The sequence below is a fragment of the Rhipicephalus microplus genome, unplaced genomic scaffold, assembly GCF_043290135.1.
Source record: "Rhipicephalus microplus isolate Deutch F79 unplaced genomic scaffold, USDA_Rmic scaffold_45, whole genome shotgun sequence".
NCBI classification, from domain to species: Eukaryota; Metazoa; Arthropoda; class Arachnida; order Ixodida; family Ixodidae; genus Rhipicephalus; species Rhipicephalus microplus.
Window position 1 is genome coordinate 963,761 of NW_027464618.1, and position 27,237 is coordinate 990,997.

The window sequence follows — 27,237 nt, forward strand, 5'->3', positions numbered from 1 at the left end:
AGAACTGGTTTTCTCGCATCGACGGCTGCTTGTATCGCGCGCTGTTTTGTTTTATAAAACAAACAAAACATGACCTGCCAAAGCAATGAATAAAAAAAAAGGACTGGAGGTGCTGGGTATCGATCCCAGTACCTCTCGCATGCTAAGCGAGCGCTCTACCATCTGAGCTACACCCCCGATGGAGAGTCCTTAGTTATGCTCAAGGGCTGATCGGTAATTACGTGACGAATATTTTGGAGAAAGAGGAAAGCCGCGTCAACTGAGAACTGGTTTTCTCGCATCGATGGCTGCTTGTATTGCGCGCTGTTTTGTTTTATAAAACAAGCAAAACATGACCTGCCAAAGCAATGAATAAAAAGGAAAAGGACTGGAGGTGCTGGGTATCGATCCCAGTACCTCTCGCATGCTAAGCGAGCGCTCTACCATCTTAGCTACACCCCCGAAAGAGGGTCAATATTTATGCTCACAAGCTGATCGGTAATTACGTGACGAATATTTTGGAGAAAGAGGAAAGCCGCGTCAACTGAGAACTGGTTTTCTCGCGTCGACGGCTGCTTGTATCGCGCGCTGTTTTGTTTTATAAAACAAGCGAACTATGACCTGCCAAAGCAATGAATAAAAAAAAGGATTGGAGGTGCTGGGTATTGATCCCAGTAACTCTCGAATGCTAAGCGAGCGCTCTATCATCTGAGCTACACCCCCGATGGAGAGTCCATAGTTATGCTCACAAGCTCATCGGTAATTACGTTACGAGTATTTTGGAGAAAGAAGAAAGCCGCGTCAACTGAGAACTGGTTTTCTCGCGTCGACGGCTGCTTGTATCGCGCGCTGTTTTGTTTTATAAAACAAGCGAAACATGACCTGCCAAAGCAATGAATAAAAAAAAGGACTGGAGGTGCTGGGTATCGATCCCAGTACCTCTCGCATGCTAAGCGAGCGACTCTACCATCTGAGCTACACCCCCGATGAAGAGTCCGTAGTTATGCTCACAAGCTGATCGGTAATTACGTAGCGAACATTTTGGAGAAAGAGGAAAGCCGCGTCAACTGAGAACTGGTTTTCTCGCATCGAAGGCTGCTTGTATCGCGCGCTGTTTTGTTTATAAAACAAGCAAAACATTACCTGCCAAGGCAATGAATAAAAAAAAGGACTGGAGGTGCTGGGTATCGATCCCAGTACCTCTCGCAGGCTAAGCGAGCGCTCTACCATCTGAGCTACAACCCCGATGAAGGGTCAATAGTTATGCTCACAAGCTGATCGGTAATTACGTGACGAATATTTTGCAGAAAGAGGAAAGCCGCGTCAAACTAGAACTGGTTTTCTCGCTTCGACGGCTGCTTGTATCGCGCGCTGTTTTGTTTTATAAAACAAGCGAAACATGACCTGCCAAAGCAATGAATAAAAAAAAGGATTGGAGGTGCTGGGTATCGATGCCAGTAACTCTCGCATGCTAAGCGAGCGCTCTATCATCTGAGCTACACCCCCGATGGAGAGTCCAAAGTTATGCTCACAAGCTGATCGGTAATTAAGTGACGAATATTTTGGAGAAACAGGAAAGCCGCGTCAACTGAGAACTGGTTTCTCGCGTTGACGGCTGCTTGCAATTCGCGCTGTTTTGTTTTATAAAACAAGCAAAACATGACCTGCCAAAGCAATGAATAAAAAAAGGACTGGAGGTGCTGGGTATCGATCCCAGTACCTCTCGCATGCTAAGCGAGCGCTCTACCATCTGAGCTACACCCCCGATGGAGGGTCAATAGTTATGCTCACAAGCTGATCGGTAATTACGTGACGAATATTTTGGAGAAAGAGGAAAGCCGCGTCAACTGAGAACTGGTTTTCTCGCGTCGACGGCTGCGTGTATCGCGCGCTGTTTTGTTTTATAAAACAAGCGAAGCATGACCTGCCAAAGCAATGAATAAAAAAAAGGATTGGAGGTGCTGGGTATCGATCCCAATAACTCTCGCGTGCTAAGCGAGCGCTCTATCATCTCAGCTACACCCCCGATGGAGAGTCCATAGTTATGCTCACAAGCTGATCGGTAATTACGTGACGAATATTTTGGAGAAAGAGGAAAGCCGCGTCAACTGAGAACTGGTTTTCTCGCGTCGACGGCTGCTTGTATCGCGCGCTGTTTTGTTTTATAAAACAAGCGAAGCATGACCTGCCAAGGCAATGAATAAAAAAAAGGACTGGAGGTGCTGGGTGTCGATCCCAGTACCTCTCGCAGGCTAAGCGAGCGCTCTACCATCTGAGCTACACCCCCGATGGAGGGTCAATAGTTATGCTCACAAGCTGATCGGTAATTACGTGACGAATATTTTGGAGAAAGAGGAAAGCCGCGTCAACTGAGAACTGGTTTTCTCGCGTCGACGGCTGCGTGTATCGCGCGCTGTTTTGTTTTATAAAACAAGCGAAGCATGACCTGCCAAAGCAATAAATAAAAAAAAGGATTGGAGGTGCTGGGTATCGATCCCAATAACTCTCGCGTGCTAAGCGAGCGCTCTATCATCTCAGCTACACCCCCGATGGAGAGTCCATAGTTATGCTCACAAGCTGATCGGTAATAACGTGAGGAATATTTTGGAGAAAGAGGAAAGCCGCGTCAACTGAGAACTGGTTTTCTCGCGTCGACGGCTGCTTGTATCGCGCGCTGTTTTGTTTTACAAAACAAGTGAAACATGACCTGCCAAAGCAATGAATAAAAAAAAAGGACTGGAGGTGCTGGGTATCGATCCCAGTACCTCTCGCATGCTAAGCGAGCGCTCTACCATCTGAGCTACACCCCCGATGAAGAGTCAGTAGTTATGCTCACAAGCTGATCGGTAATTACGTGACGAATATTTTGGAGAAAGAGGAAAGCCGCGTCAAGTGAGAACAGGTTTTCTCGCGTCGGCGGCTGCTTGTATCGCGCGCTGTTTTCTTTTATAAAACAAGCGAAACATGACCTGCCAAAGCAATGAATAAAAAAAGGACTGGAGGTGCTGGGTATTGATCCCACTACCTCTCACATGCTAAGGGAGCGCTCTACCATCTGAGCTACACCCCCGATGGAGAGTCCTTAGTTATGCTCACAAGCTGATCGGTAATTACGTGACGAATATTTTGGAGAAAGAGGAAAGCCGCGTCAACTGTGAACTGGTTTTCTCGCATCGACGGCTGCTTGTATCGCGCGCTGTTTTGTTTTATAAGACAAGCGAAACATGACCTGCCAAAGCAATGAATAAAAAAAAGGACTGGAGGTGCTGGGTCATCTGAGCTACTCCCCCGATGGAGAGTCCTTAGTTATGCTCACAAGCTGATCGGTAATTACGTGACGAATATTTTGGAGAAAGAGGAAAGCCGCGTATACTGAGAACTGGTTTTCTCGCATCGACGGCTGCTTGTATCGCGCGCTGTTTTGTTCTATAAAACAAGCAAAACATGACCTGCCAAAGCAATGAATAAAAAAAAAGGACTGGAGGTGCTGGGTACTCTCGCATGCTAAGCGAGCGCTCTACCATCTGAGTTACACCCCCGATGGAGGGTCAATAGTTATGCTCACAAGCTGATCGGTAATTACGTGACGAATATTTTGGAGAAAGAGGAAAGCCGCGTCATCTGAGAACTGGTTTTCTCGCATCGACGGCTGCTTGTATCGCGCGCTGTTTTGTTTTATAAAACAAACAAAACATGACCTGCCAAAGCAATGAATAAAAAAAAAGGACTGGAGGTGCTGGGTATCGATCCCAGTACCTCTCGCATGCTAAGCGAGCGCTCTACCATCTGAGCTACACCCCCGATGGAGAGTCCTTAGTTATGCTCAAGGGCTGATCGGTAATTACGTGACGAATATTTTGGAGAAAGAGGAAAGCCGCGTCAACTGAGAACTGGTTTTCTCGCATCGATGGCTGCTTGTATTGCGCGCTGTTTTGTTTTATAAAACAAGCAAAACATGACCTGCCAAAGCAATGAATAAAAAGGAAAAGGACTGGAGGTGCTGGGTATCGATCCCAGTACCTCTCGCATGCTAAGCGAGCGCTCTACCATCTTAGCTACACCCCCGAAAGAGGGTCAATATTTATGCTCACAAGCTGATCGGTAATTACGTGACGAATATTTTGGAGAAAGAGGAAAGCCGCGTCAACTGAGAACTGGTTTTCTCGCGTCGACGGCTGCTTGTATCGCGCGCTGTTTTGTTTTATAAAACAAGCGAACTATGACCTGCCAAAGCAATGAATAAAAAAAAGGATTGGAGGTGCTGGGTATTGATCCCAGTAACTCTCGCGTGCTAAGCGAGCGCTCTATCATCTGAGCTACACCCCCGATGGAGAGTCCATAGTTATGCTCACAAGCTCATCGGTAATTACGTTACGAGTATTTTGGAGAAAGAAGAAAGCCGCGTCAACTGAGAACTGGTTTTCTCGCGTCGACGGCTGCTTGTATCGCGCGCTGTTTTGTTTTATAAAACAAGCGAAACATGACCTGCCAAAGCAATGAATAAAAAAAAGGACTGGAGGTGCTGGGTATCGATCCCAGTACCTCTCGCATGCTAAGCGAGCGACTCTACCATCTGAGCTACACCCCCGATGAAGAGTCCGTAGTTATGCTCACAAGCTGATCGGTAATTACGTAGCGAACATTTTGGAGAAAGAGGAAAGCCACGTCAACTGAGAACTGGTTTTCTCGCGTCGACGGCTGCTTGTAACGCGCGCTGTTTTGTTTTATAAAACAAGCGAAACATGACCTGCCATAGCAATGAATAAAAAAAAAGGATTGGAGGTGCTGGGTATCGATCCCAGTACCTCTCGCATGCTAAGCGAGCGACTCTACCATCTGAGCTACACCCCCGATGGAGAGTCCATAGTTATGCTCACAAGCTGATCGGTAATTACGTCACAAATATTTTGGAGAAAGAGGAAAGCCACGTCAACTGATAACTGGTTTTCTCGCGTCGACGTCTGCTTGTAACGCGCGCTGTTTTGTTTTATAAAACAAGCGAAACATGACCTGCCAAAGCAATGAATAAAAAAAAAGGACTGGAGGTGCTGGGTATCGATCCCAGTACCTCTCGCATGCTAAGCGAGCGCTCTACCATCTGAGCTACACCCCCGATGAAGAGTCAGTAGATATGCTCACAAGCTGATCGGTAATTACGTGACGAATATTTTGGAGAAAGAGGAAAGCCGCGTCAACTGAGAACTGGTTTTCTCGCGTCGACGGCTGCTTGTATCGCGCGCTGTTTTGTTTTATAAAACAAGCGAAGCATGACCTGCCAAAGCAATGAATAAAAAAAAGGACTGGAGGTGCTGGGTATCGATTCCAGTACCTCTCGCATGCTAAGCGAGCGCTCTACCATCTGAGCTACACCGCCGATGAAGAGTCCGTATTTATGCTCACAAGCTGATCGGTAATTGCGTGACGAATATTTTGGAGAAAGAGGAAAGCCGCGTCAACTGAGAACTGGTTTTCTCGCGTCGACGGCTGCTTGTATCGCGCGCTGTTTTCTTTTATAAAACAAGCGAAACATGACCTGCCAAAGCAATGAATAAAAAAAAGAACTGGAGAGTCTGGGTATCGATCCCAGTACCTCTCGCATGCTAAGCGAGCGCTCTACCATCTGAGCTACACCCTCGATGAAGAGTCTGTAGTTTTGCTCACAAGCCGATCGGTAATTACGTGACGAATATTTTGGAGAAAGAGGAAAGCCGCGTCAACTGAGAACTGGTTTTCTCGCATCGACGGCTGCTTGTATCGCGCGCTGTTTTGTTTTATAAAACAAGCAAAACATGACCTGCCAAAGCAATGAATAAAAAAAAGGATTGGAGGTGCTGGGTATCGATCCCAGTAACTCTCGCGTGCTAAGCGAGCGCTCTATCATCTCAGCTACACCCCCGATGGAGAGTCCATAGTTATGCTCACAAGCTGATCGGTAATTACGTGACGAATATTTTGGAGAAACAGGAAAGCCGCGTCAACTGAGAACTGGTTTCTCGCGTTGACGGCTGCTTGCAATTCGCGCTGTTTTGTTTTATAAAACAAGCAAAACATGACCTGCCAAAGCAATGAATAAAAAAAAGGATTGGAGGTGCTGGGTATCGATGCCAGTACCTCTCGCATGCTAAGCGAGCGCTCTACCATCTGAGCTACACCCCCGATGGAGGGTCAATAGTTATGCTCACAAGCTGATCGGTAATTACGTGACGAATATTTTGCAGAAAGAGGAAAGCCGCGTCAACTGAGAACTGGTTTTCTCGCGTCGACGGCTGCTTGTATCGCGCGCTGTTTTGTTTTATAAAACAAGCGAAACATGACCTGCCAAAGCAATAAATAAAAAAAAGGATTGGAGGTGCTGGGTATCGATCCCAGTAACTCTCGCGTGCTAAGCGAGCGCTCTATCATCTCAGCTACACCCCCGATGGAGAGTCCATAGTTATGCTCACAAGCTGATCGGTAATTACGTGACGAATATTTTGGAGAAAGAGGAAAGCCGCGTCAACTGAGAACTGGTTTTCTCGCGTCGACGGCTGCTTGTATCTCGCGCTGTTTTGTTTTATAAAACAAGCGAAGCATGACCTGCCAAAGCAATGAATAAAAAAAGGACTGGAGGTGCTGGGTATCGATCCCAGTACCTCTCGCATGCTAAGCGAGCGCTCTACCATCTGAGCTACACCCCCGATGGAGGGTCAATAGTTATGCTTACAAGCTGATCGGTAATTACGTGACGAATATTTTGGAGAAAGAGGAAAGCCGCGTCAACTGAGAACTGGTTTCTCGCGTTGACGGCTGCTTGCAATTCGCGCTGTTTTGTTTTATAAAACAAGCAAAACATGACCTGCCAAAGCAATGAATCAAAAAAAGGACTGGAGGTGCTGGGTATCGATCCCAGTACCTCTCGCATGCTAAGCGAGCGCTCTACCATCTGAGCTACACCCCCGATGGAGGGTCAATAGTTATGCTCACAAGCTGATCGGTAATTACGTGACGAATATTTTGGAGAAAGAGGAAAGCCGCGTCAACTGAGAACTGGTTTTCTCGCGTCGACGGCTGCTTGTATCGCGCGCTGTTTTGTTTTATAAAACAAGCGAAACATGACCTGCCAAAGCAATAAATAAAAAAAAGGATTGGAGGTGCTGGGTATCGATCCCAGTAACTCTCGCGTGCTAAGCGAGCGCTCTATCATGTCAGCTACACCCCCGATGGAGAGTCCATAGTTATGCTCACAAGCTGATCGGTAATTACGTGACGAATATTTTGGAGAAAGAGGAAAGCCGCGTCAACTGAGAACTGGTTTTCTCGCGTCGACGGCTGCTTGTATCGCGCGCTGTTTTGTTTTATAAAACAAGCGAAGCATGACCTGCCAAAGCAATGAATAAAAAAAAGGACTGGAGGTGCTGGGTATCGATCCCAGTACCTCTCGCATGCTAAGCGAGCGCTCTACCATCTGAGCTACACCCCCGATGAAGAGTCCGTATTTATGCTCACAAGCTGATCGGTAATTACGTGACGAATATTTTGGAGAAAGAGGAAAGCCGCGTCAACTGAGAACTGGTTTTCTCGCGTCGACGGCTGCTTTTATCGCGCGCTGTTTTCTTTTATAAAACAAGCGAAACATGACCTGCCAAAGCAATGAATAAAAAAAAAGAACTGGAGGTGCTGGGTATCGATCCCAGTACCTCTCGCATGCTAAGCGAGCGCACTACCATCTGAGCTACACCCCCGATGGAGAGTCCATAGTTATGCTCACAAGCTGATCGGTAATTACGTGAATTATATTTTAGAGAAAGAGGAAAGCCGCGTCAACTGAGAACTGGTTCTCTCGCCTCGACGGCTGCTTGTATCGCGCGCTGTTTTCTTTTATAACACAAGCGAAACATGACCTGCCAAAGCAATGAATAAAAAAAAAGGACTGGAGGTGCTGGGTATCGATCCCAGTACCTCTCGCATGCTAAGCGAGTGCTCTACCATCTGAGCTACACCCCTGTTGGAGACTCCTTCGTTTTGCTCACAAGCCGATCGGTAATTACGTGACGAATATTTTGGAGAAAGAGGAAAGCCGCGTCAACTGAGAACTGGTTTTCTCGCATCGAAGGCTGCTTGTATCGCGCGCTGTTTTGTTTTATAAAACAAGCAAAACATTACCTGCCAAGGCAATGAATAAAAAAAAGGACTGGAGGTGCTGGGTATCGATCCCAGTACCTCTCGCAGGCTAAGCGAGCGCTCTACCATCTGAGCTACAACCCCGATGAAGGGTCAATAGTTATGCTCACAAGCTGATCGGTAATTACGTGACGAATATTTTGCAGAAAGAGGAAAGCCGCGTCAAACTAGAACTGGTTTTCTCGCTTCGACGGCTGCTTGTATCGCGCGCTGTTTTGTTTTATAAAACAAGCGAAACATGACCTGCCAAAGCAATGAATAAAAAAAAGGATTGGAGGTGCTGGGTATCGATGCCAGTAACTCTCGCATGCTAAGCGAGCGCTCTATCATCTGAGCTACACCCCCGATGGAGAGTCCAAAGTTATGCTCACAAGCTGATCGGTAATTAAGTGACGAATATTTTGGAGAAACAGGAAAGCCGCGTCAACTGAGAACTGGTTTCTCGCGTTGACGGCTGCTTGCAATTCGCGCTGTTTTGTTTTATAAAACAAGCAAAACATGACCTGCCAAAGCAATGAATAAAAAAAGGACTGGAGGTGCTGGGTATCGATCCCAGTACCTCTCGCATGCTAAGCGAGCGCTCTACCATCTGAGCTACACCCCCGATGGAGAGTCAATAGTTATGCTCACAAGCTGATCGGTAATTACGTGACGAATATTTTGGAGAAAGAGGAAAGCCGCGTCAACTGAGAACTGGTTTTCTCGCGTCGACGGCTGCGTGTATCGCGCGCTGTTTTGTTTTATAAAACAAGCGAAGCATGACCTGCCAAAGCAATGAATAAAAAAAAGGATTGGAGGTGCTGGGTATCGATCCCAATAACTCTCGCGTGCTAAGCGAGCGCTCTATCATGTCAGCTACACCCCCGATGGAGAGTCCATAGTTATGCTCACAAGCTGATCGGTAATTACGTGACGAATATTTTGGAGAAAGAGGAAAGCCGCGTCAACTGAGAACTGGTTTTCTCGCGTCGACGGCTGCTTGTATCGCGCGCTGTTTTGTTTTATAAAACAAGCGAAGCATGACCTGCCAAAGCAATGAATAAAAAAAAGGACTGGAGGTGCTGGGTATCGATCCCAGTACCTCTCGCATGCTAAGCGAGCGCTCTACCATCTGAGCTACACCCCCGATGAAGAGTCCGTATTTATGCTCACAAGCTGATCGGTAATTACGTGACGAATATTTTGGAGAAAGAGGAAAGCCGCGTCAACTGAGAACTGGTTTTCTCGCGTCGACGGCTGCTTTTATCGCGCGCTGTTTTCTTTTATAAAACAAGCGAAACATGACCTGCCAAAGCAATGAATAAAAAAAAAGAACTGGAGGTGCTGGGTATCGATCCCAGTACCTCTCGCATGCTAAGCGAGCGCACTACCATCTGAGCTACACCCCCGATGGAGAGTCCATAGTTATGCTCACAAGCTGATCGGTAATTACGTGAATTATATTTTAGAGAAAGAGGAAAGCCGCGTCAACTGAGAACTGGTTCTCTCGCCTCGACGGCTGCTTGTATCGCGCGCTGTTTTCTTTTATAACACAAGCGAAACATGACCTGCCAAAGCAATGAATAAAAAAAAAGGACTGGAGGTGCTGGGTATCGATCCCAGTACCTCTCGCATGCTAAGCGAGTGCTCTACCATCTGAGCTACACCCCTGTTGGAGACTCCTTCGTTTTGCTCACAAGCCGATCGGTAATTACGTGACGAATATTTTGGAGAAAGAGGAAAGCCGCGTCAACTGAGAACTGGTTTTCTCGCATCGAAGGCTGCTTGTATCGCGCGCTGTTTTGTTTTATAAAACAAGCAAAACATTACCTGCCAAGGCAATGAATAAAAAAAAGGACTGGAGGTGCTGGGTATCGATCCCAGTACCTCTCGCAGGCTAAGCGAGCGCTCTACCATCTGAGCTACAACCCCGATGAAGGGTCAATAGTTATGCTCACAAGCTGATCGGTAATTACGTGACGAATATTTTGCAGAAAGAGGAAAGCCGCGTCAAACTAGAACTGGTTTTCTCGCTTCGACGGCTGCTTGTATCGCGCGCTGTTTTGTTTTATAAAACAAGCGAAACATGACCTGCCAAAGCAATGAATAAAAAAAAGGATTGGAGGTGCTGGGTATCGATGCCAGTAACTCTCGCATGCTAAGCGAGCGCTCTATCATCTGAGCTACACCCCCGATGGAGAGTCCAAAGTTATGCTCACAAGCTGATCGGTAATTAAGTGACGAATATTTTGGAGAAACAGGAAAGCCGCGTCAACTGAGAACTGGTTTCTCGCGTTGACGGCTGCTTGCAATTCGCGCTGTTTTGTTTTATAAAACAAGCAAAACATGACCTGCCAAAGCAATGAATAAAAAAAGGACTGGAGGTGCTGGGTATCGATCCCAGTACCTCTCGCTTGCTAAGCGAGCGCTCTACCATCTGAGCTACACCCCCGATGGAGGGTCAATAGTTATGCTCACAAGCTGATCGGTAATTACGTGACGAATATTTTGGAGAAAGAGGAAAGCCGCGTCAACTGAGAACTGGTTTTCTCGCGTCGACGGCTGCGTGTATCGCGCGCTGTTTTGTTTTATAAAACAAGCGAAGCATGACCTGCCAAAGCAATGAATAAAAAAAAGGATTGGAGGTGCTGGGTATCGATCCCAATAACTCTCGCGTGCTAAGCGAGCGCTCTATCATCTCAGCTACACCCCCGATGGAGAGTCCATAGTTATGTTCACAAGCTGATCGGTAATTACGTGACGAATATTTTGGAGAAAGAGGAAAGCCGCGTCAACTGAGAACTGGTTTTCTCGCGTCGACGGCTGCTTGTATCGCGCGCTGTTTTGTTTTATAAAACAAGCGAAGCATGACCTGCCAAGGCAATGAATAAAAAAAAGGACTGGAGGTGCTGGGTGTCGATCCCAGTACCTCTCGCAGGCTAAGCGAGCGCTCTACCATCTGAGCTACACCCCCGATGGAGGGTCAATAGTTATGCTCACAAGCTGATCGGTAATTACGTGACGAATATTTTGGAGAAAGAGGAAAGCCGCGTCAACTGAGAACTGGTTTTCTCGCGTCGACGGCTGCGTGTATCGCGCGCTGTTTTGTTTTATAAAACAAGCGAAGCATGACCTGCCAAAGCAATGAATAAAAAAAAGGATTGGAGGTGCTGGGTATCGATCCCAGTACCTCTCGCATGCTAAGCGAGCGCTCTACCATCTGAGCTACACCCCCGATGGAGGGTCAATAGTTATGCTCACAAGCTGATCGGTAATTACGTGACGAATATTTTGGAGAAAGAGGAAAGCCGCGTCAACTGAGAACTGGTTTTCTCGCGTCGACGGCTGCGTCTATCGCGCGCTGTTTTGTTTTATAAAACAAGCAAAACATGACCTGCCAAAGCAATGAATAAAAAAAAGGACTGGAGGTGCTGGGTATCGATCCCAGTACCTCTCGCGTGCTAAGCGAGCGCTCTATCATCTCAGCTACACCCCCGATGGAGAGTCCATAGTTATGCTCACAAGCTGATCGGTAATTACGTGACGAATATTTTGGAGAAAGAGGAAAGCCGCGTCAACTGAGAACTGGTTTTCTCGCGTCGACGGCTGCTTGTATCGCGCGCTGTTTTGTTTTATAAAACAAGCGAAGCATGACCTGCCAAGGCAATGAATAAAAAAAAGGACTGGAGGTGCTGGGTATCGATCCCAGTACCTCTCGCAGGCTAAGCGAGCGCTCTACCATCTGAGCTACACCCCCGATGGAGGGTCAATAGTTATGCTCACAAGCTGATCGGTAATTAGGTGACGAATATTTTGGAGAAAGAGGAAAGCCGCGTCAACTGAGAACTGGTTTTCTCGCGTCGACGGCTGCGTGTATCGCGCGCTGTTTTGTTTTATAAAACAAGCGAAGCATGACCTGCCAAGGCAATGAATAAAAAAAAGGACTGGAGGTGCTGGGTATCGATCCCAGTACCTCTCGCAGGCTAAGCGAGCGCTCTACCATCTGAGCTACACCCCCGATGGAGGGTCAATAGTTATGCTCACAAGCTGATCGGTAATTACGTGACGAATATTTTGGAGAAAGAGGAAAGCCGCGTCAACTGAGAACTGGTTTTCTCGCGTCGACGGCTGCGTGTATCGCGCGCTGTTTTGTTTTATAAAACAAGCAAAACATGACCTGCCAAAGCAATGAATAAAAAAAAGGACTGGAGGTACTGGGTATCGATCCCAGTACCTCTCGCATGCTAAGCGAGCGCTCTACCATCTGAGCTACACCCCCGATGGAGGGTCAATAGTTATGCTCACAAGCTGATCGGTAATTACGTGACGAATATTTTGGAGAAAGAGGAAAGCCGCGTCAACTGAGAACTGGTATTCTCGCGTCGACGGCTGCGTGTATCGCGCGCTGTTTTGTTTTATAAAACAAGCGAAGCATGACCTGCCAAAGCAATGAATAAAAAAAAGGATTGGAGGTGCTGGGTATCGATCCCAATAACTCTCGCGTGCTAAGCGAGCGCTCTATCATCTCAGCTACACCCCCGATGGAGAGTCCATAGTTATGCTCACAAGCTGATCGGTAATTACGTGACGAATATTTTGGAGAAAGAGGAAAGCCGCGTCAACTGAGAACTGGTTTTCTCGCATCGAAGGCTGCTTGTATCGCGCGCTGTTTTGTTTTATAAAACAAGCAAAACATGACCTGCCAAGGCAATGAATAAAAAAAAGGACTGGAGGTGCTGGGTATCGATCCCAGTACCTCTCGCAGGCTAAGCGAGCGCTCTACCATCTGAGCTACACCCCCGATGAAGGGTCAATAGTTATGCTCACAAGCTGATCGGTAATTACGTGACGAATATTTTGCAGAAAGAGGAAAGCCGCGTCAAACTAGAACTGGTTTTCTCGCTTCGACGGCTGCTTGTATCGCGCGCTGTTTTGTTTTATAAAACAAGCGAAACATGACCTGCCAAAGCAATGAATAAAAAAAAGGATTGGAGGTGCTGGGTATCGATGCCAGTAACTCTCGCATGCTAAGCGAGCGCTCTATCATCTGAGCTACACCCCCGATGGAGAGTCCAAAGTTATGCTCACAAGCTGATCGGTAATTAAGTGACGAATATTTTGGAGAAACAGGAAAGCCGCGTCAACTGAGAACTGGTTTCTCGCGTTGACGGCTGCTTGCAATTCGCGCTGTTTTGTTTTATAAAACAAGCAAAACATGACCTGCCAAAGCAATGAATAAAAAAAAGGACTGGAGGTGCTGGGTATCGATCCCAGTACCTCTCGCATGCTAAGCGAGCGCTCTACCATCTGAGCTACACCCCCGATGGAGGGTCAATAGTTATGCTCACAAGCTGATCGGTAATTAGGTGACGAATATTTTGGAGAAAGAGGAAAGCCGCGTCAACTGAGAACTGGTTTTCTCGCGTCGACGGCTGCGTGTATCGCGCACTGTTTTGTTTTATAAAACAAGCGAAACATGACCTGCCAAAGCAATAAATAAAAAAAAAGGATTGGAGGTGCTGGGTATCGATCCCAATAACTCTCGCGTGCTAAGCGAGCGCTCTATCATCTCAGCTACACCCCCGATGGAGAGTCCATAGTTATGCTCACAAGCTGATCGGTAATTACGTGACGAATATTTTGGAGAAAGAGGAAAGCCGCGTCAACTGAGAACTGGTTTTCTCGCGTCGACGGCTGCTTGTATCGCGCGCTGTTTTGTTTTATAAAACAAGCGAAGCATGACCTGCCAAAGCAATGAATAAAAAAAAGGACTGGAGGTGCTGGGTATCGATCCCAGTACCTCTCGCATGCTAAGCGAGCGCTCTACCATCTGAGCTACACCCCCGATGAAGAGTCCGTATTTATGCTCACAAGCTGATCGGTAATTACGTGACGAATATTTTGGAGAAAGAGGAAAGCCGCTTCAACTGAGAACTGGTTTTCTCGCGTCGACGGCTGCTTGTATCGCGTGCTGTTTTCTTTTATAAAACAAGCGAAACATGACCTGCCAAAGCAATGAATAAAAAAAAAGAACTGGAGGTGCTGGGTATCGATCCCAGTACCTCTCGCATGCTAAGCGAGCGCACTACCATCTGAGCTACACCCCCGATGGAGAGTCCATAGTTATGCTCACAAGCTGATCGGTAATTACGTGACGAATATTTTGGAGAAAGAGGAAAGCCGCGTCAACTGAGAACTGGTTTTCTCGCGTCGACGGCTGCTTGTATCGCGCGCTGTTTTGTTTTATAAAACAAGCGAAACATGACCTGCCAAAGCAATGAATAAAAAAAAAGAACTGGAGGTGCTGGGTATCGATCCCAGTACCTCTCGCATGCTAAGCGAGCGCTCTACCATCTGAGCTACACCCCCGATGAAGAGTCCGTATTTATGCTCACAAGCTGATCGGTATTTACGTGAATTATATTTTAGAGAAAGAGGAAAGCCGCGTCAACTGAGAACTGGTTCTCTCGCGTCGACGGCTGCTTGTATCGCGCGCTGTTTTGTTTTATAAAACAAGCGAAACATGAAAAGGATTGGAGGTGCTGGGTATCGATCCCAGTAACTCTCGCATGCTAAGCGAGCGCTCTATCATCTGAGCTACACCCCCGATGGAGAGTCCATAGTTATGCTCACAAGCTGATCGGTAATTACGTCACGAATATTTTGGAGAAAGAGGAAAGCCGCGTCAACTGAGAACTGGTTTTCTCGCGTCGACGGCTGCTTGTATCGCGCGCTGTTTTGTTTTATAAAACAAGCGAAACACGACCTGCCAAAGCAATGAATAAAAAAAAAGGACTGGATGTGCTGGGTATCGATCCCAGTACCTCTCGCATGCTAAGCGACCGCTCTACCATCTGAGCTACACCCCCGATGAAGAGTCTGTAGTTATGCTCACAACCTGATCGGTAATTACGTCACGAATATTTTGGAGAAAGAGGAAAGCCGCGTCAACTGAGAACTGGTTTTCTCGCGTCGACGGCTGCTTGTATCGCGCGCTGTTTTCTTTTATAACACAAGCGAAACATGACCTGCCAAAGCAATGAATAAAAAAAAAGGACTGGAGGTGCTGGGTATCGATCCCAGTACCTCTCGCACCTAAGCGAGCGCTCTACCATCTGAGCTACACCCCTGTTGGAGGCTCCTTAGTTTTGCTCACAAGCCGATCGGTAATTACGTGACGAATATTTTGGAGAAAGAGGAAAGCCGCGTCAACTGAGAACTGGTTTTCTCGCATCGAAGGCTGCTTGTATCGCGCGCTGTTTTGTTTTATAAAACAAGCAAAACATGACCTGCCAAAGCAATGAATAAAAAAAAGGACTGGAGGTGCTGGGTATCGATCCCAGTACCTCTCGCATGCTAAGCGAGCGCTCTACCATCTGAGCTACACCCCCGATGAAGGGTCAATAGTTATGCTCACGAGCTGATCGGTAATTACGTGACGAATATTTTGCAGAAAAAGGAAAGCCGCGTCAAACTAGAACTGGTTTTCTCGCTTCGACGGCTGCTTGTATCGCGCGCTGTTTTGTTTTATAAAACAAGCGAAACATGACCTGCCAAAGCAATGAATAAAAAAAAGGATCGGAGGTGCTGGGTATTGATCGCAGTAACTCTCGCATGCTAAGCGAGCGCTCTATCATCTTATCTACACCCCCGATGGAGAGTCCATAGTTATGCTCACACGCTGATCGGTAATTACGTGACGAATATTTTGGAGAAAGAGGAAAGCCACGTCAACTGAGAACTGGTTTTCTCGCGTCGACGGCTGCTTGTATCGCGCGCTGTTTTGTTTTATAAAACAAACGAAACATGACCTGCCAAAGCAATGAATAAAAAAAAAGGATTGGAGGTTCTGGGTATCGATCCCAGTAACTCTCGCATGCTAAGCGAGCGCTCTATCATCTGAGCTACACCCCCGATGGAGAGTCCGTAGTTATGCTCACAAGCTGATCGATAATTACGTGGCGAATATTTTGGAGAAAGAGGAAAGCCGCGTCAACTGAGAACTAGTTTTCTCGCGTCAACGGCTGCTTGTATCGCGCGCTGTTTTGTTTTATAAAACAAGCGAAACATGACCTGCCAAAGCAATGAATAAAAAAAAGGATTGGAGGTGCTGGGTATCGATCCCAGTACCTCTCTCATGCTAAGCGAGCGCTCTACCATCTGAGCTACACCCCCGATGAAGAGTCCGTAGTTATGCTCACAAGCTGATCGGTAATTACGTCACGAATATTTTGGAGAAAGAGGAAAGCCGCGTCAACTGAGAACTGGTTTTCTCGCGTCGACGGCTGCTTGTATCGCGCGCTGTTTTCTTTTATAACACAAGCGCAACATGACCTGCCAAAGCAATGAATAAAAAAAAAGGACTGGAGGTGCTGGGTATCGATCCCAGTACCTCTCGCATGCTAAGCGAGCGCTATACCATCTGAGCTACACCCCTGATGGAGAGTCCATAGTTTTGCTCACAAGCCGATCGGTAATTACGTGACGAATATTTTGGAGAAAGAGGAAAGCCGCGTCAACTGAGAACTGGTTTTCTCGCGTCAACGGCTGCTTGTATCGCGCGCTGTTTTCTTTTATAACACAAGCGCAACATGACCTGCCAAAGCAATGAATAAAAAAAAAGGACTGGAGGTGCTGGGTATCGATCCCAGTACCTCTCTCATGCTAAGCGAGCGCTCTACCATCTGAGCTACACCCCCGATGAAGAGTCCGTAGTTATGCTCACAAGCTGATCGGTAATTACGTCACGAATATTTTGGAGAAAGAGGAAAGCCGCGTCAACTGAGAACTAGTTTTCTCGCGTCAACGGCTGCTTGTATCGCGCGCTGTTTTCTTTTATAACACAAGCGCAACATGACCTGCCAAAGCAATGAATAAAAAAAAAGGACTGGAGGTGCTGGGTATCGATCCCAGTACCTCTCGCATGCTAAGCGGGCGCTATACCATCTGAGCTACACCCCTGATGGAGAGTCCATAGTTTTGCTCACAAGCCGATCGGTAATTACGTGACGAATATTTTGGAGAAAGAGGAAAGCCGCGTCAACTGAGAACTGGTTTTCTCGCGTCGACGGCTGCTTGTATCGCGCGCTGTTTTCTTTTATAACAGAAGCGCAACATGACCTGCCAAAGCAATGAATAAAAAAAAGGACTGGAGGTGCTGGGTATCGATCCCAGTACCTCTCTCATGCTAAGAGAGCGCTCTATCATCTGATGTACACCCCCGATAGAGAGTCCATAGTTATGCTCACAAGCTGATCGGTAATTACGTGACGAATATTTTGGAGAAAGAAGAAAGCCGCGTCAACTGAGAACTGGTTTTCTCGCGTCGACGGCTGCTTGTATCGCGCGCTGTTTTGTTTTACAAAACAAGCGAAACATGACCTGCCAAAGCAATGAATAAAAAAAAAGGACTGGAGGCGCTGGGTATCGAACCCAGTACCTCTCGCATGCTAAGCGAGCGCTCCACCATCTGAGCTACACCCCCGATGGAGAGTCCGTAGTTATGCTCACAAGCTGATCGGTAATTACGTCACGAATATTTTGGAGAAAGAGGAAAGCCGCGTCAACTGAGAACTGGTTTTCTCGCGTCGACGGCTGCTTGTATCGCGCGCTGTTTTGTTTTATAAAACAAGCGAAACATGACCTGCCAAAGCAATGAATAAAGAAAAGGACTGGAAATGCTGGGTATCGATCCCAGTACCTCTCGCATGCTAAGCGAGCGCTTTACCATCTGAGCTACACCCCCGATGGAGAGTCCATAGTTATGCTCACAAGCTGATCGGTAATTACGTGGCGAATATTTTGGAGAAAGAGGAAAGCCGCGTCAACTGAGATCTAGTTTTCTCGCATCAACGGCTGCTTGTATCGCGCGCTGTTTTGTTTTATAAAACAAGCGAAACATGTTCTGCCAAAGCAATGAATAAAAAAAAAAGGACTGGAGGTGCTGGGTATCGATCCCAGTACCTCTCGCATGCTAAGCGAGCGCTCTACCATCTGAGCTACACCCCCGATGAAGAGTCCGTAGTTATGCTCACAAGCTGATCGGTAATTACGTGACGAATATTTTGGAGAAAGAGGAAAGCCGGGTCAACTGAGAACTGGTTTTCTCGCGTCCACGGCTGCTTGTATCGCGCGCTGTTTTGTTTTATAAAACAAGCGAAACATGACCTGCCAAAGCAATGAATAAAAAAAACACTGGAGGTGCTGGGTATCAATCCCAGTAACTCTCGCGTGCTAAGCGAGCGCTCTATCATCTGAGGTACACCCACGATGGAGAGTCCTTAGTTATGCTCACAAGCTGATCGGTAATTACGTGACGAATATTTTGGAGAAAGAGGAAAGCCGCGTCAACTGAAAACTAGTTTTCTCGCGTCAACGGCTGCTTGTATCGCGCGATGTTTTGTTTTATAAAACAAGCGAAACATGTCCTGCCAAAGCAATGAATAAAAAAAAAAGGATTGGAGGTGCTGGGTATCGATCCCAGTAACTCTCGCATGCTAAGCGAGCCCTCTATCATCTGAGCTACACCCCCGATGGAGAGTCCATAGTTATGCTCAGAAGGTGATCGGTAATTACGTGACGAATATTTTGGAGAAAGAGGAAAGCCGCGTCAACTGAGAACTGGTTTTCTCGCATCGAAGGCTGCTTCTATCGCGCGCTGTTTTGTTTTATAAAACAAGCGAAACATGACCTGCCAAAGCAATGAATAAAAAAAAGGACTGGAGGTGCTGGGTATCGATCCCAGTACCTCTCGCATGCTAAGCGAGCGCTCTACCATCTGAGCTACACCCCCGATGAAGAGTCCGTAGTTATGCCCACAAGCTGATCGGTAATTACGTTACGAATATTTTGGAGAAAGGGGAAAGCCGCGTCAACTGAGAACTGGTTTTCTCGCGTCGACGGCTGCTTGTATCGCGCGCTGTTTTTTTTTATAAAACAAGCGAAACATGACCTGCCAAAGCAATGAATAAAAAAAAGGACTGGAGGTGCTGGTTATCGATCGCAGTACCTCTCGCATGCTAAGCGAGCGCTCTATCATCTGAGCTACACCCCCGATGGAGAGTCCATAGTTATGCTCACAAGCTGATCGGTAATTACGTGACGAATATTTTGGAGAAAGAGGAAAGCCGCGTCAACTCAGAACTGGTTTTCATCGTCGACAGCTGCTTGTATCGCGTGCTGTTTTGTTTTAAAAAACAAGCGAAACATGACCTGCCAAAGCAATTATTAAAAAAAAGGACTGGGGGTGCTGTGTATCGATCCCAGTACCTTTCGCATGCTAAGCGAGCGCTCTACCATCTGAGCTAAACCCCCGATGGAGAGTCCTTTGTTTTGCTCACAAGCTGATCGGTAATTACGTGACGAATATTTTGGAGAAAGAGGAAAGCCGCGTAAACTGAGAACTGGTTTTCTCGCATCGACGGCTGCTTGTATCGCGCGCTGTTTTGTTTTATAAAACAAGCAAAACATGACCTGCCAAAGCAATGAATTAAAAAAAAAAGACTGGAGGTGCTGGGTATCGATCCCAGTACCTCTCGCATGCTGAGCGAGCGCTCTACCATCTGAGCTACACCCCCGATTGAGAGTCCGAAGTTATGCTCACAAGCTGATCGGTAATTACGTGGCGAATATTTTGGAGAAAGAGGAAAGCCGCGTCAACTGAAAACTAGTTTTCTCGCGTCAACGGCTGCTTGTATCGCGCGCTGTTTTGTTTTATAAAACAAGCGAAACATGTCCAGCCAAAGCAATGAATAAAAAAAAAGGATTGGAGGTGCTGGGTATCGATCCCAGTAACTCTCGCATGCTAAGCGAGCGCTCTACCATCTGAGCTACACCCCCGATGAAGAGTCCGTAGTTATGCTCACAAGCTGATCGGTAATTACGTGACGAATATTTTGGAGAAAGAGGAAAACCGGGTCAACTGAGAACTGGTTTTCTCGCATCAACGGCTGCTTGTATCGCGCGCTGTTTTGTTTTATAAAACAAGCGAAACATGTCCTGCCAAAGCAATGAATAAAAAAAAGGACTGGAGGCGCTGGGTAACGATCCCAGTACCTCTCGCATGCTAAGCGAGCGCTCTACCATCTGAGCTACACCCCTGATGGAGAGTCCTTAGTTTTGCTCACAAGCCGATCAGTAATTACGTGACAAATATTTTGGAGAAAGAGGAAAGCCGCGTCAACTGAGAACTGGTTTTCTCGCATCGACGGCTGCTTGTATCGCGCGCTGTTTTGTTTTATAAAACAAGCAAAACATGACCTGCCAAAGCAATGAATAAAAAAAAGGACTTCAGGTGCTGGGTATCGATCCCAGTACCTCTCGCATGCTAAGCGAGCGCTCTACCATCTGAGCTACACCCCCGATGGAGGGTCAATAGTTATGCTCACAAGCTGATCGGTAATTACGTGACGAATATTTTGGAGAAAGAGGAAAGCCGCGTCAACTGAGAACTGGTTTTCTCGCGTCGACGGCTGCTTGTATCGCGCGCTGTTTTGTTTTATAAAACAAGCGAAACATGACCTGCCAAAGCAATGAATAAAGAAAAGGACTGGAGGTGCTGGGTATCGATCCCAGTACCTCTCGCATGCTAAGCGAGCGCTCTACCATCTGAGCTACACCCCCGATGGAGAGTCCGTAGTTATGCTCACAAGCTGATCGGTAATTACGTGACGAATATTTTGGAGAAAGAGGAAAGCCGGGTCAACTGAGAACTGGTTTTCTCGCATCAACGGCTGCTTGTATCGCGCGCTGTTTTGTTTTATAAAACAAGCGAAACATGTCCTGCCAAAGCAATGAATAAAAAAAAAGGACTGGAGGTGCTGGGTATCGATCCCAGTACCTCTCGCATGCTAAGCGAGCGCTCTACCATCTGAGCTACACCCCCGATGAAGAGTCCGTAGTTATGCTCACAAGCTGATCGGTAATTACGTGACGAATATTTTGGAGAAAGAGGAAAGCCGGGTCAACTGAGAACTGGTTTTCTCGCATCAACGGCTGCTTGTATCGCGCGCTGTTTTGTTTTATAAAACAAGCGAAACATGTCCTGCCAAAGCAATGAATAAAAAAAAAGGACTGGAGGTGCTGGGTATCGATCCCAGTACCTCTCGCATGCTAAGCGAGCGCTCTACCATCTGAGCTACACCCCCGATGGAGAGTCCGTAGTTATGCTCACAAGCTGATCGGTAATTACGTGGCGAATATTTTGGAGAAAGAGGAAAGCCGCGTCAACTGAGATCTAGTTTTCTCGCATCAACGGCTGCTTGTATCGCGCGCTGTTTTGTTTTATAAAACAAGCGAAACATGTCCTGCCAAAGCAATGAATAAAAAAAAAGGACTGGAGGTGCTGGGTATCGATCCCAGTACCTCTCGCATGCTAAGCGAGCGCTCTACCATCTGAGCCACACCCCCGATGAAGAGTCCGTAGTTATGCTCACAAGCTGATCGGTAATTACGTGACGAATATTTTGGAGAAAGAGGAAAGCCGGGTCAACTGAGAACTGGTTTTCTCGCGTCGACGGCTGCTTGTATCGCGCGCTGTTTTGTTTTATAAAACAAGCGAAACATGACCTGCCAAAGCAATCAATAAAAAAAACACTGGAGGTGCTGGGTATCAATCCCAGTAACTCTCGCGTGCTAAGCGAGCGCTCTATCATCTCAGCTACACCCCCGATGGAGAGTCCATAGTTATGCTCACAAGCTGATCGGTAATTACGTGACGAATATTTTGGAGAAAGAGGCAAGCCGCATCAACTGAGAACTGGTTTTCTCGCGTCGACGGCTGCTTGTATCGCGCGCTGTTTTCATTTATAAAACAAGCGAAACATGACCTGCCAAAGCAATGAATAAAAAAAAAGGACTGGAGGTGCTGGGTATCGATCCCAGTACCTCTCGCATGCTAAGCGAGCGCTCTACCATCTGAGGTACACCCACGATGGAGAGTCCTTAGTTATGCTCACAAGCTGTTCGGTAATTACGTGACGAATATTTTGGAGAAAGAGGAAAGCCGCGTCAACTGAAAACTAGTTTTCTCGCATCAACGGCTGCTTGTATCGCGCGATGTTTTGTTTTATAAAACAAGCGAAACATGTCCTGCCAAAGCAATGAATAAAAAAAAAAAGGATTGGAGGTGCTGGGTATCGATCCCAGTAACTCTCGCATGCTAAGCGAGCGCTCTATCATCTGAGCTACACCCCCGATGGAGAGTCCATAGTTATGCTCAGAAGGTGATCGGTAATTACGTGACGAATATTTTGGAGAAAGAGGAAAGCCGCGTCAACTGAGAACTGGTTTTCTCGCATCGAAGGCTGCTTGTATCGCGCGCTGTTTTGTTTTATAAAACAAGCGAAACATGACCTGCCAAAGCAATGAATAAAAAAAAGGACTGGAGGTGCTGGGTATCGATCCCAGTACCTCTCGCATGCTAAGCGAGCGCTCTACCATCTGAGCTACACCCCCGATGGAGACTCCGTAGTTATGCTCAGAAGGTGATCGGTAATTACGTGACGAATATTTTGGAGAAAGAGGAAAGCCGCGTCAAGTGAGAACTGGTTTTCTCGCGTCGACGGCTGCTTGTATCGCGCGCTGTTTTTTTTATAAAACAAGCGAAACATGACCTGCCAAAGCAATGAATAAAAAAAAGGACTGGAGGTGCTGGTTATCGATCCCAGTACCTCTCGCATGCTAAGCGAGCGCTCTATCATCTGAGCTACACCCCCGATGGAGAGTCCATAGTTATGCTCACAAGCTGATCGGTAATTACGTGACGAATATTTTGGAGAAAGAGGAAAGCCGCGTCAACTGAGAACTGGTTTTCTCGCGTCGACGGCTGCTTGTATCGCGCGCTGTTTTTTCTATAAAACAAGCGAAACATGACCTGCCAAAGCAATGAATAAAAAAAGGACTGGAGGTGCTGGTTATCGATCCCAGTACCTCTCGCATGCTAAGCGAGCGCTCTATCATCTGAGCTACACCCCCGATGGAGAGTCCATAGTTATGCTCACAAGCTGATCGGTAATTACGTGACGAATATTTTGGAGAAAGAGGAAAGCCGCGTCAACTGAGAACTGGTTTTCATCGTCGACGGCTGCTTGTATCGCGCGCTGTTTTGTTTTATAAAACAAGCGAAACATGACCTGCCAAAGCAATGAATAAAAAAAAGGACTGGAGGTGCTGGTTATCGATCCCAGTACCTCTCGCATGCTAAGCGAGCGCTCTATCATCTGAGCTACACCCCCGATGGAGAGTCCATAGTTATGCTCACAAGCTGATCGGTAATTACGTGACGAATATTTTGGAGAAAGAGGAAAGCCGCGTCAACTGAGAACTGGTTTTCATCGTCGACGGCTGCTTGTATCGCGCGCTGTTTTGTTTTATAAAACAAGCGAAACATGACCTGCCAAAGCAATGAATAAAAAAAAGGACTGGAGGTGCTGGGTATCGATCCCAGCACCTCTCGCATGCTAAGCGAGCGCTCTACCATCTGAGCTACACCCCCGATGAAGAATCCGTAGTTATGCTCACAAGCTGATCGGTAATTACGTGACGAATATTTTGGAGAAAGAGGAAAGCCGCGTCAACTGAGAACTGGTTTTCATCGTCGACGGCTGCTTGTATCGCGCGCTGTTTTGTTTTACAAAACAAGCGAAACATGACCTGCCAAAGCAATGAATAAAAAAAAGGACTGGAGGTGCTGGGTATCGATCCCAGCACCTCTCGCATGCTAAGCGAGCGCTCTATCATCTGAGCTACACCCTCGATGGAGAGTCCATATTTATGCTCACAAGCTGATCGGTAATTACGTGACGAATATTTTGGAGAAAGAGGAAAGCCGCATCAACTGAGAACTGGTTTTCTCGCGTCGACGGCTGCTTGTATCGCGCGCTGTTTTGTTTTATAAAACAAGCGAAACATGACCTGCCAAAGCAATGAATAAAAAAAGGACTGGAGGTGCTGGTTATCGATCCCAGTACCTCTCGCATGCTAAGCGAGCGCTCTATCATCTGAGCTACACCCCCGATGGAGAGTCCATAGTTATGCTCACAAGCTGATCGGTAATTACGTGACGAATATTTTGGAGAAAGAGGAAAGCCGCGTCAACTGAGAACTGGTTTTCATCGTCGACGGCTGCTTGTATCGCGCGCTGTTTTGTTTTATAAAACAAGCGAAACATGACCTGCCAAAGCAATGAATAAAAAAAAGGACTGGAGGTGCTGGGTATCGATCCCAGCACCTCTCGCATGCTAAGCGAGCGCTCTACCATCTGAGCTAAACCCCCGATGGAGAGTCCTTTGTTTTGCTCACAAGCTGATCGGTAATTACGTGACGAATATTTTGGAGAAAGAGGAAAGCCGCGTAAACTGAGAACTGGTTTTCTCGCATCGACGGCTGCTTGTATCGCGCGCTGTTTTGTTTTATAAAACAAGCGAAACATGACCTGCCAAAGCAATTATTAAAAAAAAGGACTGGAGGTGCTGTGTATCGATCCCAGTACCTTTCGCATGCTAAGCGAGCGCTCTACCATCTGAGCTAAACCCCCGATGGAGAGTCCTTAGTTTTGCTCACAAGCTGATCGGTAATTACGTGACGAATATTTTGGAGAAAGAGGAAAGCCGCATCAACTGAGAACTGGTTTTCTCGCGTCGACGGCTGCTTGTATCGCGCGCTGTTTTGTTTTATAAAACAAGCGAAACATGACCTGCCAAAGCAATGAATAAAAAAAAGGACTGGAGGTGCTGGTTATCGATCCCAGTACCTTTCGCATGCTAAGCGAGTGCTCTACCATCTGAGCTAAACCCCCGATGGAGAGTCCTTAGTTTTGCTCACAAGCTGATCGGTAATTACGTGACGAATATTTTGGAGAAAGAGGAAAGCCGCATCAACTGAGAACTGGTTTTCTCGCGTCGACGGCTGCTTGTATCGCGCGCTGTTTTGTTTTATAAAACAAGCAAAACATGACCTGCCAAAGCAATGAATTAAAAAAAGGACTGGAGGTGCTGGGTATCGATCCCAGTACCTCTCGCATGCTAAGCGAGCGCTCTACCATCTGAGCTACACCCCCGATGGAGAGCCCATAGTTATGCTCAGAAGGTGATCGGTAATTACGTGACGAATATTTTGGAGAAAGAGGAAAGCCGCGTCAACTGAGAACTGGTTTTCTCGCGTCGACGGCTGCTTGTATCGCACGCTGTTTTGTTTTATAAAACAAGCGAAACATGACCTGTCAAAGCAATTATTAAGAAAAAGAACTGGAGGTGCTGTGTGTCGATCCCAGTACCTTTCGCATGCTAAGCGTGCGCTCTATCATCTGAGCTACACCCCCGATGGAGAGTCCATAGTTATGCTCACAAGCTGATCGGTAATTACGTGACGAATATTTTGGAGAAAGAGGAAAGCCGCGTCAACTGAGAACTGGTTTTCTCGCGTCGACGGCTGCTTGTATCGCACGCTGTTTTGTTTTATAAAACAAGCGAAACATGACCTGTCAAAGCAATTATTAAGAAAAAGAACTGGAGGTGCTGTGTGTCGATCCCAGTACCTTTCGCATGCTAAGCGAGCGCTCTACCATCTGAGCTAAACCCCCGATGGAGAGTCCTTAGTTTTGCTCACAAGCTGATCGGTAATTACGTGACGAATATTTTGGAGAAAGAGGAAAGCCGCGTAAACTGAGAACTGGTTTTCTCGCATCGACGGCTGCTTGTATCGCGCGCTGTTTTGTTTTATAAAACAAGCAAAACATGACCTGCCAAAGCAATGAATAAAAAAAAAGGACTGGAGGTGCTGGGTATCGATCCCAGTACCTCTCGCATGCTAAGCGAGCGCTCTACCATCTGAGCTACACCCCCGATGGAGAGTCCGTAGTTATGCTCACAAGCTGATCGGTAATTACGTGGCGAATATTTTGGAGAAAGAGGAAAGCCGCGTCAACTGAAAACTAGTTTTCTCGCGTCAACGGCTGCTTGTATCGCGCGCTGTTTTGTTTTATAAAACAAGCGAAACATGTCAAGCCAAAGCAATGAATAAAAAAAAAGGATTGGAGGTGCTGGGTATCGATCCCAGTAACTCTCGCATGCTAAGCGAGTGCTCTATCATCTGAGCTACACCCCCGATGGAGAGTCCATAGTTATGCTCAGAAGGTGATCGGTAATTACGTGACGAATATTTTGGAGAAAGAGGAAAGCCGCGTAAACTGTGAACTGCTTTTCTCGCGTCGACGGCTGCTTGTATCGCGCGCTCTTTTGTTTTATAAATCAAGCAAAACATGACCTGTCGTAGCAATGAATAAAAAAAAAAGGACTGGAGTTACTGAGTATCGATTCCAGTACCTCTCGCATGCTAAGCGAGCGCTCTACCATCTGAGCTACACCCTTTTGTTTTGCCTTGCATATCATGACTGTTCACATTTTACATATTTACGTATTGGTCCAAATTCAAGTGCGTCACAAAATACACACCCACAGAATTCATTGAGGTACCGTCAGCTCTTGGCTGACTATTATTCAATACTTGGGCATTCGTAACAATCGCTCAATGCACCCAATACAGTCTGGCACATCCTCTTGGCTGTTCAGCATTTCAAGATAATGGCACACAGATTTGCAAAAATATTGTCGCACAGCTAGCACTTCTACATCCACGTTTTCAAAGGCACATCGGGTTTTCCATATATTGTGCAGGCCCAGAAGCATGGTGAGATTATAAGGTACACCTGCCTACTTTTAATTGAAAGAAAACGGATACCATGTGGATTTAACGGTAATTCTTTTTTCAATGTTCTTTGCAGTATGTCCCAGAAAAAGACCCCGCTCCAGCAATCTATAACCACGTGTTCAAATGTTTCCGGTTTATTACATAAGTGGCAATTTGTGCTCCATGGCACGAGTATTCCCTTACCTTGCAACCACGTTTTAACTGGTAAGGTACCAGTATGTAATTTAAAGAAAAAAGTTTTGACCCCTGGCGCTACAAGCATTCTTTTAACACGTTTCAGAACATACTGTCCTGGTCCTGCACAATATAGCTGACGGTACAATGGTACAGGCAGTAAGACATGGACAAGGTCTTTTTACAATTTTTTTCGTGGTACTTCAGCTAGATACTCTAACGAAAATCTCACTGACAAAA

General features: G+C 46.7%; 51 non-coding genes across 51 annotated transcripts; all 51 read right to left on the reverse strand.

Moving 5' to 3' along the window:
* Nucleotides 1–104: 104 nt before the first annotated feature.
* On the reverse strand, nucleotides 105–177 carry TRNAA-AGC (transfer RNA alanine (anticodon AGC)). Its single transcript has one exon. It is a non-coding gene; the product is annotated as a tRNA-Ala (tRNA).
* Nucleotides 178–368: 191 nt separating this feature from the next.
* On the reverse strand, nucleotides 369–441 carry TRNAA-AGC (transfer RNA alanine (anticodon AGC)). Its single transcript has one exon. It is a non-coding gene; the product is annotated as a tRNA-Ala (tRNA).
* A 449-nt stretch (nucleotides 442–890) lies between these two features.
* TRNAA-AGC (transfer RNA alanine (anticodon AGC)) lies at nucleotides 891–964 on the reverse strand. Its single transcript has one exon. It is a non-coding gene; the product is annotated as a tRNA-Ala (tRNA).
* A 707-nt stretch (nucleotides 965–1,671) lies between these two features.
* TRNAA-AGC (transfer RNA alanine (anticodon AGC)) lies at nucleotides 1,672–1,744 on the reverse strand. Its single transcript has one exon. It is a non-coding gene; the product is annotated as a tRNA-Ala (tRNA).
* Nucleotides 1,745–2,193: 449 nt separating this feature from the next.
* Nucleotides 2,194–2,266, reverse strand: TRNAA-AGC (transfer RNA alanine (anticodon AGC)). The gene has a single exon. It is a non-coding gene; the product is annotated as a tRNA-Ala (tRNA).
* Nucleotides 2,267–2,716: 450 nt separating this feature from the next.
* On the reverse strand, nucleotides 2,717–2,789 carry TRNAA-AGC (transfer RNA alanine (anticodon AGC)). The gene has a single exon. It is a non-coding gene; the product is annotated as a tRNA-Ala (tRNA).
* Nucleotides 2,790–3,707: 918 nt separating this feature from the next.
* On the reverse strand, nucleotides 3,708–3,780 carry TRNAA-AGC (transfer RNA alanine (anticodon AGC)). The gene has a single exon. It is a non-coding gene; the product is annotated as a tRNA-Ala (tRNA).
* Nucleotides 3,781–3,971: 191 nt separating this feature from the next.
* Nucleotides 3,972–4,044, reverse strand: TRNAA-AGC (transfer RNA alanine (anticodon AGC)). The gene has a single exon. It is a non-coding gene; the product is annotated as a tRNA-Ala (tRNA).
* Nucleotides 4,045–4,493: 449 nt separating this feature from the next.
* On the reverse strand, nucleotides 4,494–4,567 carry TRNAA-AGC (transfer RNA alanine (anticodon AGC)). The gene has a single exon. It is a non-coding gene; the product is annotated as a tRNA-Ala (tRNA).
* Nucleotides 4,568–4,756: 189 nt separating this feature from the next.
* TRNAA-AGC (transfer RNA alanine (anticodon AGC)) lies at nucleotides 4,757–4,830 on the reverse strand. The gene has a single exon. It is a non-coding gene; the product is annotated as a tRNA-Ala (tRNA).
* Nucleotides 4,831–5,019: 189 nt separating this feature from the next.
* On the reverse strand, nucleotides 5,020–5,092 carry TRNAA-AGC (transfer RNA alanine (anticodon AGC)). Its single transcript has one exon. It is a non-coding gene; the product is annotated as a tRNA-Ala (tRNA).
* Nucleotides 5,093–6,062: 970 nt separating this feature from the next.
* Nucleotides 6,063–6,135, reverse strand: TRNAA-AGC (transfer RNA alanine (anticodon AGC)). The gene has a single exon. It is a non-coding gene; the product is annotated as a tRNA-Ala (tRNA).
* A 448-nt stretch (nucleotides 6,136–6,583) lies between these two features.
* On the reverse strand, nucleotides 6,584–6,656 carry TRNAA-AGC (transfer RNA alanine (anticodon AGC)). The gene has a single exon. It is a non-coding gene; the product is annotated as a tRNA-Ala (tRNA).
* Nucleotides 6,657–6,843: 187 nt separating this feature from the next.
* On the reverse strand, nucleotides 6,844–6,916 carry TRNAA-AGC (transfer RNA alanine (anticodon AGC)). The gene has a single exon. It is a non-coding gene; the product is annotated as a tRNA-Ala (tRNA).
* A 449-nt stretch (nucleotides 6,917–7,365) lies between these two features.
* Nucleotides 7,366–7,438, reverse strand: TRNAA-AGC (transfer RNA alanine (anticodon AGC)). Its single transcript has one exon. It is a non-coding gene; the product is annotated as a tRNA-Ala (tRNA).
* Nucleotides 7,439–7,627: 189 nt separating this feature from the next.
* On the reverse strand, nucleotides 7,628–7,700 carry TRNAA-AGC (transfer RNA alanine (anticodon AGC)). The gene has a single exon. It is a non-coding gene; the product is annotated as a tRNA-Ala (tRNA).
* Nucleotides 7,701–7,889: 189 nt separating this feature from the next.
* TRNAA-AGC (transfer RNA alanine (anticodon AGC)) lies at nucleotides 7,890–7,962 on the reverse strand. The gene has a single exon. It is a non-coding gene; the product is annotated as a tRNA-Ala (tRNA).
* A 708-nt stretch (nucleotides 7,963–8,670) lies between these two features.
* TRNAA-AGC (transfer RNA alanine (anticodon AGC)) lies at nucleotides 8,671–8,743 on the reverse strand. Its single transcript has one exon. It is a non-coding gene; the product is annotated as a tRNA-Ala (tRNA).
* A 449-nt stretch (nucleotides 8,744–9,192) lies between these two features.
* TRNAA-AGC (transfer RNA alanine (anticodon AGC)) lies at nucleotides 9,193–9,265 on the reverse strand. Its single transcript has one exon. It is a non-coding gene; the product is annotated as a tRNA-Ala (tRNA).
* Nucleotides 9,266–9,454: 189 nt separating this feature from the next.
* Nucleotides 9,455–9,527, reverse strand: TRNAA-AGC (transfer RNA alanine (anticodon AGC)). The gene has a single exon. It is a non-coding gene; the product is annotated as a tRNA-Ala (tRNA).
* A 189-nt stretch (nucleotides 9,528–9,716) lies between these two features.
* Nucleotides 9,717–9,789, reverse strand: TRNAA-AGC (transfer RNA alanine (anticodon AGC)). Its single transcript has one exon. It is a non-coding gene; the product is annotated as a tRNA-Ala (tRNA).
* A 708-nt stretch (nucleotides 9,790–10,497) lies between these two features.
* TRNAA-AGC (transfer RNA alanine (anticodon AGC)) lies at nucleotides 10,498–10,570 on the reverse strand. Its single transcript has one exon. It is a non-coding gene; the product is annotated as a tRNA-Ala (tRNA).
* Nucleotides 10,571–11,019: 449 nt separating this feature from the next.
* Nucleotides 11,020–11,092, reverse strand: TRNAA-AGC (transfer RNA alanine (anticodon AGC)). The gene has a single exon. It is a non-coding gene; the product is annotated as a tRNA-Ala (tRNA).
* Nucleotides 11,093–11,280: 188 nt separating this feature from the next.
* TRNAA-AGC (transfer RNA alanine (anticodon AGC)) lies at nucleotides 11,281–11,353 on the reverse strand. Its single transcript has one exon. It is a non-coding gene; the product is annotated as a tRNA-Ala (tRNA).
* A 449-nt stretch (nucleotides 11,354–11,802) lies between these two features.
* Nucleotides 11,803–11,875, reverse strand: TRNAA-AGC (transfer RNA alanine (anticodon AGC)). The gene has a single exon. It is a non-coding gene; the product is annotated as a tRNA-Ala (tRNA).
* Nucleotides 11,876–12,063: 188 nt separating this feature from the next.
* On the reverse strand, nucleotides 12,064–12,136 carry TRNAA-AGC (transfer RNA alanine (anticodon AGC)). Its single transcript has one exon. It is a non-coding gene; the product is annotated as a tRNA-Ala (tRNA).
* Nucleotides 12,137–12,324: 188 nt separating this feature from the next.
* Nucleotides 12,325–12,397, reverse strand: TRNAA-AGC (transfer RNA alanine (anticodon AGC)). Its single transcript has one exon. It is a non-coding gene; the product is annotated as a tRNA-Ala (tRNA).
* A 449-nt stretch (nucleotides 12,398–12,846) lies between these two features.
* Nucleotides 12,847–12,919, reverse strand: TRNAA-AGC (transfer RNA alanine (anticodon AGC)). Its single transcript has one exon. It is a non-coding gene; the product is annotated as a tRNA-Ala (tRNA).
* Nucleotides 12,920–13,367: 448 nt separating this feature from the next.
* Nucleotides 13,368–13,440, reverse strand: TRNAA-AGC (transfer RNA alanine (anticodon AGC)). Its single transcript has one exon. It is a non-coding gene; the product is annotated as a tRNA-Ala (tRNA).
* Nucleotides 13,441–13,890: 450 nt separating this feature from the next.
* Nucleotides 13,891–13,963, reverse strand: TRNAA-AGC (transfer RNA alanine (anticodon AGC)). The gene has a single exon. It is a non-coding gene; the product is annotated as a tRNA-Ala (tRNA).
* Nucleotides 13,964–14,152: 189 nt separating this feature from the next.
* On the reverse strand, nucleotides 14,153–14,225 carry TRNAA-AGC (transfer RNA alanine (anticodon AGC)). The gene has a single exon. It is a non-coding gene; the product is annotated as a tRNA-Ala (tRNA).
* A 189-nt stretch (nucleotides 14,226–14,414) lies between these two features.
* TRNAA-AGC (transfer RNA alanine (anticodon AGC)) lies at nucleotides 14,415–14,487 on the reverse strand. Its single transcript has one exon. It is a non-coding gene; the product is annotated as a tRNA-Ala (tRNA).
* A 949-nt stretch (nucleotides 14,488–15,436) lies between these two features.
* Nucleotides 15,437–15,509, reverse strand: TRNAA-AGC (transfer RNA alanine (anticodon AGC)). The gene has a single exon. It is a non-coding gene; the product is annotated as a tRNA-Ala (tRNA).
* A 711-nt stretch (nucleotides 15,510–16,220) lies between these two features.
* TRNAA-AGC (transfer RNA alanine (anticodon AGC)) lies at nucleotides 16,221–16,293 on the reverse strand. Its single transcript has one exon. It is a non-coding gene; the product is annotated as a tRNA-Ala (tRNA).
* Nucleotides 16,294–16,744: 451 nt separating this feature from the next.
* TRNAA-AGC (transfer RNA alanine (anticodon AGC)) lies at nucleotides 16,745–16,817 on the reverse strand. Its single transcript has one exon. It is a non-coding gene; the product is annotated as a tRNA-Ala (tRNA).
* Nucleotides 16,818–17,529: 712 nt separating this feature from the next.
* Nucleotides 17,530–17,602, reverse strand: TRNAA-AGC (transfer RNA alanine (anticodon AGC)). The gene has a single exon. It is a non-coding gene; the product is annotated as a tRNA-Ala (tRNA).
* Nucleotides 17,603–17,790: 188 nt separating this feature from the next.
* On the reverse strand, nucleotides 17,791–17,863 carry TRNAA-AGC (transfer RNA alanine (anticodon AGC)). The gene has a single exon. It is a non-coding gene; the product is annotated as a tRNA-Ala (tRNA).
* A 190-nt stretch (nucleotides 17,864–18,053) lies between these two features.
* On the reverse strand, nucleotides 18,054–18,126 carry TRNAA-AGC (transfer RNA alanine (anticodon AGC)). Its single transcript has one exon. It is a non-coding gene; the product is annotated as a tRNA-Ala (tRNA).
* Nucleotides 18,127–18,837: 711 nt separating this feature from the next.
* TRNAA-AGC (transfer RNA alanine (anticodon AGC)) lies at nucleotides 18,838–18,910 on the reverse strand. The gene has a single exon. It is a non-coding gene; the product is annotated as a tRNA-Ala (tRNA).
* Nucleotides 18,911–19,621: 711 nt separating this feature from the next.
* On the reverse strand, nucleotides 19,622–19,694 carry TRNAA-AGC (transfer RNA alanine (anticodon AGC)). The gene has a single exon. It is a non-coding gene; the product is annotated as a tRNA-Ala (tRNA).
* A 189-nt stretch (nucleotides 19,695–19,883) lies between these two features.
* On the reverse strand, nucleotides 19,884–19,956 carry TRNAA-AGC (transfer RNA alanine (anticodon AGC)). The gene has a single exon. It is a non-coding gene; the product is annotated as a tRNA-Ala (tRNA).
* Nucleotides 19,957–20,405: 449 nt separating this feature from the next.
* Nucleotides 20,406–20,480, reverse strand: TRNAA-AGC (transfer RNA alanine (anticodon AGC)). The gene has a single exon. It is a non-coding gene; the product is annotated as a tRNA-Ala (tRNA).
* Nucleotides 20,481–20,666: 186 nt separating this feature from the next.
* Nucleotides 20,667–20,739, reverse strand: TRNAA-AGC (transfer RNA alanine (anticodon AGC)). Its single transcript has one exon. It is a non-coding gene; the product is annotated as a tRNA-Ala (tRNA).
* Nucleotides 20,740–20,928: 189 nt separating this feature from the next.
* Nucleotides 20,929–21,001, reverse strand: TRNAA-AGC (transfer RNA alanine (anticodon AGC)). The gene has a single exon. It is a non-coding gene; the product is annotated as a tRNA-Ala (tRNA).
* A 189-nt stretch (nucleotides 21,002–21,190) lies between these two features.
* TRNAA-AGC (transfer RNA alanine (anticodon AGC)) lies at nucleotides 21,191–21,263 on the reverse strand. The gene has a single exon. It is a non-coding gene; the product is annotated as a tRNA-Ala (tRNA).
* A 189-nt stretch (nucleotides 21,264–21,452) lies between these two features.
* Nucleotides 21,453–21,525, reverse strand: TRNAA-AGC (transfer RNA alanine (anticodon AGC)). The gene has a single exon. It is a non-coding gene; the product is annotated as a tRNA-Ala (tRNA).
* A 974-nt stretch (nucleotides 21,526–22,499) lies between these two features.
* Nucleotides 22,500–22,572, reverse strand: TRNAA-AGC (transfer RNA alanine (anticodon AGC)). The gene has a single exon. It is a non-coding gene; the product is annotated as a tRNA-Ala (tRNA).
* A 966-nt stretch (nucleotides 22,573–23,538) lies between these two features.
* On the reverse strand, nucleotides 23,539–23,611 carry TRNAA-AGC (transfer RNA alanine (anticodon AGC)). The gene has a single exon. It is a non-coding gene; the product is annotated as a tRNA-Ala (tRNA).
* Nucleotides 23,612–24,318: 707 nt separating this feature from the next.
* On the reverse strand, nucleotides 24,319–24,391 carry TRNAA-AGC (transfer RNA alanine (anticodon AGC)). Its single transcript has one exon. It is a non-coding gene; the product is annotated as a tRNA-Ala (tRNA).
* Nucleotides 24,392–25,101: 710 nt separating this feature from the next.
* On the reverse strand, nucleotides 25,102–25,174 carry TRNAA-AGC (transfer RNA alanine (anticodon AGC)). Its single transcript has one exon. It is a non-coding gene; the product is annotated as a tRNA-Ala (tRNA).
* Nucleotides 25,175–25,885: 711 nt separating this feature from the next.
* On the reverse strand, nucleotides 25,886–25,958 carry TRNAA-AGC (transfer RNA alanine (anticodon AGC)). The gene has a single exon. It is a non-coding gene; the product is annotated as a tRNA-Ala (tRNA).
* Between the last annotated feature and the right edge of the window lie 1,279 nt (nucleotides 25,959–27,237).